We start from the raw sequence: 10,149 nt of genomic DNA on the forward strand, positions 1-10,149 counted from the left end.
AATGTCATTGTGTAAAATTTATTTTTAGCAACTACAAATTTTTGTAAAAAATAAATTTTATGTAACATTATTATTATGATTGCAAAAAATTTTTCATAACAATTTAATTTTGGTTACCAAATTTTTTACGTGACAAAAAGATTATAGTTGCTAAAAATTAATTTGCAATGATTAAATTTCGTTATTTTAACTTAATTTTAACAACCATAAAATCTGATTACAAAAACTTACATAACAATATAATTTAGGTTACATAAAGTAGTTTATAACGATTAAATGTCATTGTTTTAACTTAATTTTAGTAACCATAAAATTTGGTTACAAAGAATCTTACATAACAATATTATTTTTCAATCTTATTTTTTGTTACATAAATTAGTTTGTAACGATTAAATGTCATTTTAATTTCATTTTACCCATAATAAAATTTGCCTACAAAAACTTTTTATGTAACAATATTATTTTGGTTGCCTTATAATATTTTGCAACGTAATATTATATAGGTGCTAAAAAACATATGTTTCAAATATAAAAAATAATATTGTATTATTTATTGCAATAAATACTAATCTACTCATTTTATATAAATACGATAATTTTTCACAAAATTAAAAAAAAATATTAACATAAAAAGAATACATTTTGTCATGAATTACAATATATTTATCTTAAATCACATCCAATAAATATAATTTCTTAAAACACGAGTACCAAGCATAAACAAAATTTGCAAAACATTCGCCTAATGCTTAAAGACAATGTAGAATAACTTATTGCAATTTTTTCCTCAAATTATGCAGACGCGTGATCCAAAAATTATCTTGTCATTTTTATCAATATTTTGTACCGAATTGATAATAGCATGAGCAAGAAAGAGCTATTATCCGGAACTTAGGAGCACTAATCACTTACCTCCATAGCTATGTAAACTGAAACTCAATGTTCCATAGTTGACAAAGAAAAAGCAAAAATGCCTCTCATTCTCGCCAAATCCAAATCGTGCTTCCAAAATAGAAAGCAACGGAAGCAACCACGAATCACTGTGAACTGCAACCAATGATAGCCAGTCCTCCTGCATCCCATCTCAAGCAAAGTTTATGCCCAAGGCAGGCACTGGAAGCTCAAGAGGCACCTCCTCAACAGGTATGTTAACTTCCCATGTCTCATTTGAAAGTCCATAAAAAAACTGTAGCAAGAATGAAGTTCTTTCTTCCCAACCAGCAACCATGAGATTTCAACCGCTTTGTTATAGGTCCCAATACTACATGTCCAGAGTCCAATCGACTTTACAAGAGATTCCATATCAAATGCAGCACCTCCTAAGGGACTCCTTACTAAGGAAGTTGCAACGGGTGAGTCTGAGAAAGATGCCAAAAAATTGGCAAATGGACGGTAAGGTGAAGTTGGTGACACCAAATACTCTGAAGAAGAAAGGTTGGATGAATCTGCTAATACGATGAAAATATCTCTCATACGTCAGACCATTTCTTCAAATAGCTGAATGGGATGAGGCAAAAGGTTCTCCACAATATAATTGTTTTAATAATAGGCCCCGATGGAAGCATATCGTCCATGTTTTCTTCCGCTTCCTCTTCATGGCAAGGCTTAGCAATCTGAAAAATAAAATAGACTGTTAATCAGCTTTCCCTTTACCTCTGCAGAATAAGAGAAATAATTGGCTAGAGGAATGCACAGGATATGTATTATTCTGAACAACTCGGCATAGAAAAACCAATTAGTAAACTTAATATGATAATTAATTGTAACTACTTAAAAGCCAGCATAAAACTTTAAAGATATAGATGATCGTATCGATTCTTTTAAGTAAGCCAGAATTGCGGGACATGGAAAATGCTTTAAACAGCACTCAACAAGATGTCGCTGATTCCTTTCCTGACTTCGTTGATACTATAAAGAAACAAATTCCTGCTCAAGCTTTGATACTTAGTCTCCAGAACAACTATGCTATCTAAAAGCTCCTGGGCCTGAAATCAGAACTTAGGATATTGAGAAAAGAACATAAAAATAGAAGACAAACCACGCACAAGTAGGCTGACCTTATCTAGAAGCTTGCCGGGAGAATCAGGAGAAGGGGAACCAGAGTGTTCAAAAGAGCTTGCTAGAGATAAAGGCAAATCAGTCTCTTCCTGCGACTGCTGCTGCAACTTTTTAACTTGTATTTTCCAAGTGTTAGCATGTTGCATGAGCATGAGATATCATTCTTGCACAAAGTTGGCTATTACTGGCCCTCAAAGAAAAAATTCAAAACTTGAATATCATGGCACATCAATAATCTTCACTAGCATATGTGTTACTCTTTAGGAGTAAACCGCGTTGTTCTAGTAACAAAGCTCTCCTAACCACATCCATGTTAATCATGTTTCTTTTTTCTCCCCCTCACGCAAGTCTACTGCAATGCCAATGCTTTTTTACTTCATTGCTGAATAAATCCGAATCAACTTTCAATAAGTTTAAGATTTATGTCGATGAGGAATGCAGTGATGTAGACCAAAAAAGAGTTCAGTGGCTTAAAGCACAATCATCTTGCCTCAGCTTTTAGTGAGAAAGAGAGCCAAGGAGAATGCACTAATCATCACCTATCCCTTGACTCATGTTACTCTAATTTTCTGTTCATAATTTTAATTACCATGCCTAATGCACTTCTTTAGAACTTTCCAGACTTGTACAAACTAAAGAAATTGGAAATGTGGAAAAATGAACCTTACAACAGCGACTTAACACTTAACCTGTACAAGCTACTGACCGTTTCTTTCCAAAAGCATATATAAAAATAGTATTTTTTTCATCAAATAATAAAATTTCAGCAAATATCAGCCTCAATCTATATTTTGTTTTAAACAACAACAAAAAACTTGAATTACCTTTTTCACGTTTAAATTTTTGCAAATACTTAGGAAAAGATGTTGCTTCAAACTCCAAAACTCGAAATCAAACACCCATCGACGACCACTCCACCCTTTGATATTGAAAATTGAGGAAGCAAAATATTCTCTTTAACATTAAAGATGAAGCCGTGCGGGGTTGTTTTGCTACTGTGGTCGCAAAAGAGGCATGGGTTCAAGGAATCTTGGAAGATGGCAAAATCGGATATGGTGGGATGTAGAGAAGGTTGGGATTCATTTTGATTTGGAGTGAAAGAAACGACAGGGTAGAGGCAAAAAGGGGCATGGGTTGTGACCGAGAAAAAGTATATTTGTAACAAACTTTTTGTTTTTGTATAAAATATTAAAAGTTTGATTAAGCATAAACACCATAAAATCGTTAGACATATAATTAAATATCGTAATAATTTTTTTGTTATTATAAATATAATAAAAATTCACAATAATAAAAATTATCATTATATAAAATATTTTTATAAAACAGAAATTAAGAAACAATTATGAAAAGTCATTATAAATGTTTTACCATTTTGCAATAATAATTTTCAGTCATTACAAATAAAATAAAAATTTTCATAATAATTTTTTATTGTTGTATAAAAATATTTTTTTTAAAAAAAAGCAATGACACTTAAAAATTATTACAAATAAAATAAGCTTTTGTAACGATAATTTTTAGTTGTTATAAATATTATAAAAAATTTTGTAATAATTTTTTTATTGTTGTACAAAAATATTAAAAAAATAAATTAAATAATAATATTTAAAAATCATTTCAAATAAAACAAGTTTTCACAACAATAACTTTTTATTGTTATAAATATGATAATAAATTTTGTAACAATTTTTTGTCATTGTATAAAACATTAAGAAAATAAATTAAATAAAATAATGATATTGAAAATTTGTTGCAAATACAACAAATTTTAGAATTAATAAATTTTTATCGTTGTATAAAATATTTACAAAAATAAATTAAGTAACCATATTTAAAAATTGTTTCGAATAAAATAAATTTTCACAACAATAATTTTTTATCATTATAAATATGATAAAATTTTTTATAACAATTTTTTTGTTGTTATATAAAATATAAAAAAAAATAAATTAAGCAGCGACATTAAAAAAATCATTGTAAATAAAAGAATTTTTCACAACAATAAATTTTTATTGTTACAAATATGATAAAAACTTTTGTAACAACTTTTTTGTCATTGTATAAAACATTAAAAAATAAATTAAGCAATGATATTTAAAAATTATTGCAAATAAAATAAGTTTTCGCAATAATAATTTTTTATTGTTACAAATATGATAAAAATTTTCAAAATAACTTTTTTGTTGTTGTAGAAATTATTAAAAATAAATAAATTAAGCAAAGACATTGAAAATTTGTTGCAAATAAAACAAGTTTTTGTAATAATAAAATTTTATAGTTACAAACATGATAAATACTTGTGTAATAACTTTTTTTGTCATTGTATAAAATTGTAAAAAATAATTTAAACAATGAAATTGAAAAATTATTACAAATAAAATAAGTTTTCTCAACAATTTTTTATTGTCATTGCAAATAGTAGATGAATTTACAAAGATAAAATTTATCATTGTATAAACTATTAAAAAGTTCAATTTAGCAACAATTATAAAATGTCATTGTAAATATATGAATATATCACAATGATATTTTCCATTGCAAAATATGGTTGCTAAATATCACTTTTCTTGTAAAGGTTTTAATTATATATATATATATATCACATAATTATGATTTGAAATTTTAGGCATTAAGTTTAAAGCCTAATAAAGTGTATAATGTGATATATATTTTAGAAACTCATGTTTTTCATAGACATGTGAAACATATATGTTGGCTATAATAATTTATGAAAAGCCTCTAGATTTTATGTTAGTTTGTTGAACAATGGGAGAGTTTTGCTATTAAAATTATGCAATTATGTTGTGGAAAATAACATGTGTAAAATAATTGTGAAGAAAATTTGTTACACATAAATTGTAAGACCAGCTTTTAAAATTTTTTACTTTTACAAAATACTTACTAAATCAAGTATACTCTCATAAGATATTAATTGTTTTCTAGTTATGATATTTTGAAAAAGCAACAAGTAAAATTTTATTTCTTAGTAAGTATTTGGAGCATATCTTTGGTATTATAAAGCATGATAAATACTACCATCAAGATTCTAGGTAATAAATAATGATGAGTTGTAAAAATTAAAATGGATATAAGTAAAAGTTTTAGTCTATTAGAATAAAAAAACTAGTTTTACAAATTTCAAAGTATTAAAGGTTTGACTATAATGTAATGTTGTTAAGGTTTGCTAGGTTAATTAGTCTTAATGTTTTTTCTCACAATTCTGTGTTTGGTAATATTGAAAATATTATATTCTCACATAAACATGAGATTAGTTTATAGCATAGTCAATGTTTGTATATGATTGTCTAGAAAAATATACATTGTTGACATTCATCTTATATTGTTATAATGAGATTTATAGTATGAAAATTGTAGACTTTGTTGACTCTCATATATAAAGTACCTGCACTTTTGGTTGGTTAATTTTTAATTTTGAAATTTCTTGTAGTCATGCTTGAAAGATTGAAATATCATAATAAAGTATTATTAATTATTAAGACAATTTACTTGGTAGTGTGGCATGCTAAGTGCTTATATTGATTGATAGCATAATTATAGAACATGACTTAAAAATTTTAAGGTGCATAAAATGGCAATTGGGATTCTAAGTTTTAACTTTTAATGATCCATAGAAGTATATTTAGATTAGTATCTCACTTGGAGTGATCACATTTATAAATAGACATAAGAAAATTAATAGAAATATAATGATTATGAAATTTTTTATGTTGTTATGGATTGTCTCTAAGTTACTAAATGTGATTACTTGCCCAAAGGAGGAGATTATATGTTTTTAATTGAGAGATAATAGTGAAACATTTTTATAAAGTGAAAGAATACATAGACCTAGGGGAAGTTATCTGCCCAAAGGGGATGTATTTTTGAAAGTCTTTATATTTTTTTTACTATTTTAAGGTGTGATCACACAAAAGTATAATGTTTTCTTTAAAAGAATGTCTAAGATTAAATTTATGATATAGCACATTGATTGTTTTCATAAAACTAGTAAAGATAGTGAATTGATTAAAGTCTTATCTGATTAGCCTTTGTGTTGGTATTTGCCCTTCAAGTAGAATCATATTTTGATTAAGATATTGTCATTTTTATAGTACTTTCATATTTGATATCTTATAAAAGTCTTATTTCTTTATCATTGAGCTTGCATACATATATTTCAATGTTGATACTTATATAGTAAAGTCCGTGGAATATAAATAAAGGTTTGCAAAAGAATTACAATAAGATTATAATTATGAGATCATCATTGCATAAAAGCTATATGTTCTAAAATTGTTCCTAGCCAATGCTTTATTAATAAAAGGACATTGACAAAAGCTGTTGAGACTAGCATATGGTTATATTCTTACTTATGAAGCAGGTAACTAATCTAATAAGTTGAAGTTTGGGTAAACTTGAGCCAACATATGGGTGCTTATTACAAGAATTAGTTTACTGAACATGACTCAATATGAGAATGCTATATGGTAGTTCACATAGTGTCTATAGCTACACTCTCAAGTGATGCTTGTATAATTGATCTTTTAACTTTATATTGCTTATGATCTTATATTACGAATATTATAATTTAACTTTACTTTACTTGTGGTTTTAACCAAGAATACTCCAATTGAGTATTATTGAGTATCACATAAGGCATATGAAGATGCATGAAGTAATGAAGATAGGATTCATCACCTTGTGTGATCAAAAAAGTATCTCAACTAGTCTTAACTGAATTAACTTGAGAAATGTTTAGCCAAAGTGAAATAAGATTTTAGAATTGTTCTAAAACTTATTTGTGAGTTAATGTCAATGGCAAGACTTAGTATGGTTTAACAAGATTGAGTAGACACTAAATCATACTTAATGTTCAAACCGAGATACTATGTGATGGAAGGATATTAATTATACGCTAAGACCATTCACAGATAGGTTATCAAGCCATGTTGACTATTCTTTAGCAATTGGGTGTCATGGCAATGAAGTTAGCATTGATCATGATCTATAAATATAAGATTGGTTAATTAGAGAATTGGTGATGAAGATAAAAGCTTGTTTTATTCATAGCTGAATACTAAGGCTTGCAATGCTTGTGTTTATTGTCAAAATGCTAAAGAACCTAAGGGGTTACACACAATAATATAATTATGAAAAATTAAAATTAGGATAAATTAAGTTAGACTTAATTTGATTTTGGTATGACTAAAATAAGAGGAAATAAAAACAAGAGAAAGAGTTTCCTTTATTTAGTGCATTCGGCTAGCATAGGGTTAATTGTGGACATTTGTATTTCAAGTATTAAACATAATGTGGCCGAATGGATCCCCTATAAAAAATAATCAAGCTACCCTTTTTTATATCAAGAAAATAAGTAAAAGTAATCAATCAAGCATCTAGAGTGAAACTCAAGAAAATTAAGAGTTTTTAAAAATACTTACTAGCTCTGATGTGGCTTTGAGTTTACCAAACCTTAAAGAAGGTTCTGTTACAAAAGTTATTATGGATTACCATTATAGGCTGAACACTTAGGCAGCTTTTTAGCTTGTAATCTATTTTGAAGATCACCAAATTGAACCAAAAGAATTTTAGCATCCAAGGTAAGCACTTAAGACAAAACCTATGCATACTTGTTAAGTTATTTATTTATATAATATTATTGATTGATCTTAGCTTTAGGGAATTAAAATTTTTAAAAATTTCACTGCTTTAACTCTTATAATAATACATAATTCACTTCAAATGGTATTAAAGCATTGTCAATATAGATTATACAAATTAGAAATTTCTTTGGTTGTTCATGATATCAAAACTATTTTGATTGCAATTTGTTATTGTGATGTAGATGTTGGAAAATTAATTTTTTCTGCATTAATTTGATTAGATTTTTTAGAATATCAAAGCATGATGTCTTATGATGATTTGGATTAAATTTTATGATTTATGAATATCATTTGCATGCTCAATGAATTTTTTATTTGCATTTTTTGGTAACTTAGGAAACTTGTTCACTAAGATTTCAAGATTTGCTTTCTTGATCATCAAGTTTAGTGGATTATTTTTATAAAAGTCAAAATAATTGTTACTTGTGATTTAAGAATCATGACCAAAGGCATAAGAAAGCAAGAAAAAGAGTTTAGAACTCTTTGATGGTAGCTATAAGGGCGGCATAGCAAAAAAAGGCTGAAACTATCTAGGGCTAAGCAAAATTTGGTTAAAACAGAAAAAACAAAAAAAAAACCAAATTTTCAGGGAAAATTAGGTTGGATAATTTGGGTTATATGGGTATTTTTGTTATTATTTTAGTTTAAATGGTTAAAACAGTTGATTTTCGATTTTAAAATGCCTAAATCAAATAAACCAAAATACCTGACTTAATACAAAAAATAATTTTAAAAAATATATGATATAGATATACCCAATAATATGATATAGGTATACTTAATGCAGAAAACAAAAACTAAAATCGACCAAAACTGATCACTTTAATTCGGTTCGATTTTTTTAATTTCTTTATATATATGTCAATCGGTTCAGTTTTTATAATAGACTAAGTCCATTATTTAGTTTTTACAATCGAATTAACAAAACTGACCATTTACTCACCCTTAAAACTATCTAGTTTCCATAAAAACTACATTAACTGTAACTTACTTTCCTTTTTGGATAGGTTTTTGACCAAGCCCTAGATTGGTGTTATTTCTTGTTGAATTTGGATTCCTATATAGTTTGGGTTTGAGAAATAAGATTTCATATAAAATCTAAATTGAATTGAACTTTCTAAATTGTTTAAAACTTTTAATTAACAAGAAACTATTTCATTATAACACCTAGTTGGACTAGCAAAATCCCAATTCATGTAATTTGGCTTAATTTTAATTAATTGGCATTCCTAAATGGTTTAAAGTGATGTCGACCTTGTTACATTAAAATTCAAGTAAAATTATAATTCCTTAATTGTTTAAAAAATTATGATTGTAAATTACATGTTCCTATGATAATAATTAGACATATTTGGCCATGCTAGCTAAACATGGCTATACCTTGCATCGTATTGAGTTGGATTGATAATTGATATATGATATTAACATTGATTCAAAGAATAGATGTGCAAGATCATGAATTTGAACCAAACATGATTGTTGTAGTATGCATGTTAGTTATGAGATAAATACGATGTATGCTATATTAATTTTATTATTATACATGCTAGAATTTATATGTGATAAATGCCATGTATAATTGTGAGATGCATGATAAGATTAGATGTATAGGATATATGATGAATTCTTATACATGCTTGATGTGACCTATGATGAATAAAAAATTCCTCATGAAAAATATTAAGTCTCAATGCCTTCCATTAATATAAACAACTTAACTTTCTACTAGTAGGGCTTGTTGAGACAAAACTAAAGGCACTTATTATTCCAACTAAGGTTGTGTTATAATTAATGGGTCTTACTTAACTATCATTGTATTGTTTGGATATGAAAAACTTGATCGTATAATGATAGAGGCAATGATTGAGTGAATCACATAAGATGTGATTAGAGAAGGGGTTGTCATCCAATTAATCTAGGAGTCACATGGGGATGTGATTGATAAGCAAGTTATCTACATAATTTACTTATCATGGCTTGTTGAGACAAGCCTTAATGTTATGCTAAACTAAATGAGATCTTAGCCCACTAGAAAAAATATGATTTTTCCAAATTGACAGTGAAGGATATTTATTTGATTAAAATAATGGGACCAACCAATATATAGATTTAGACCTTATCTATATTGGTATTAAACAATATGATTGATACTTGTTCATATTTTATAGGTTGCAAAAATGAGTAATAATTTATTGCTTTGTAGTATACTTGATTCTAACAAGCTCATAGGCCTAACTTCAATGATTACCATCGCAATTTAAAGCTTGTCCTAAGGCAAGAGAACATGCTTTATGTTCTTGATGAATCGGTTTCATCAAAACAAAAGGTTAGTGCTGATGATTATCGCAAAGGCGGTTGACTCGAAAGCTAGATGAATGGGGAAATTTTGAAAAAACAAGGGTTAAAAAATCTTTTCAAGAAAACTTTA

At 27.3% G+C, this 10,149-nt stretch overlaps 1 long non-coding RNA gene across 2 annotated transcripts; it reads right to left on the minus strand.

The window, feature by feature from the left end:
* Positions 1–596: 596 nt before the first annotated feature.
* Positions 597–3,246, minus strand: LOC149518478 (uncharacterized). Of its 2 annotated transcripts, none has more exons than XR_016342884.1 (2): positions 2,058–3,246; positions 597–1,613 (listed from the first exon to the last, which is right to left on the minus strand). It is a non-coding gene; the product is annotated as an uncharacterized LOC149518478 (long non-coding RNA). The 2 variants fall into 2 exon arrangements; XR_016342883.1 differs by having other exon boundaries at positions 597–1,985.
* Positions 3,247–10,149: the final 6,903 nt, after the last annotated feature.

This window comes from Durio zibethinus, chromosome 6 (assembly GCF_047325235.1).
Source record: "Durio zibethinus cultivar Kanyao isolate XHJ-2024 chromosome 6, ASM4732523v1, whole genome shotgun sequence".
In the NCBI taxonomy this organism is placed as follows: Eukaryota; Viridiplantae; Streptophyta; class Magnoliopsida; order Malvales; family Malvaceae; genus Durio; species Durio zibethinus.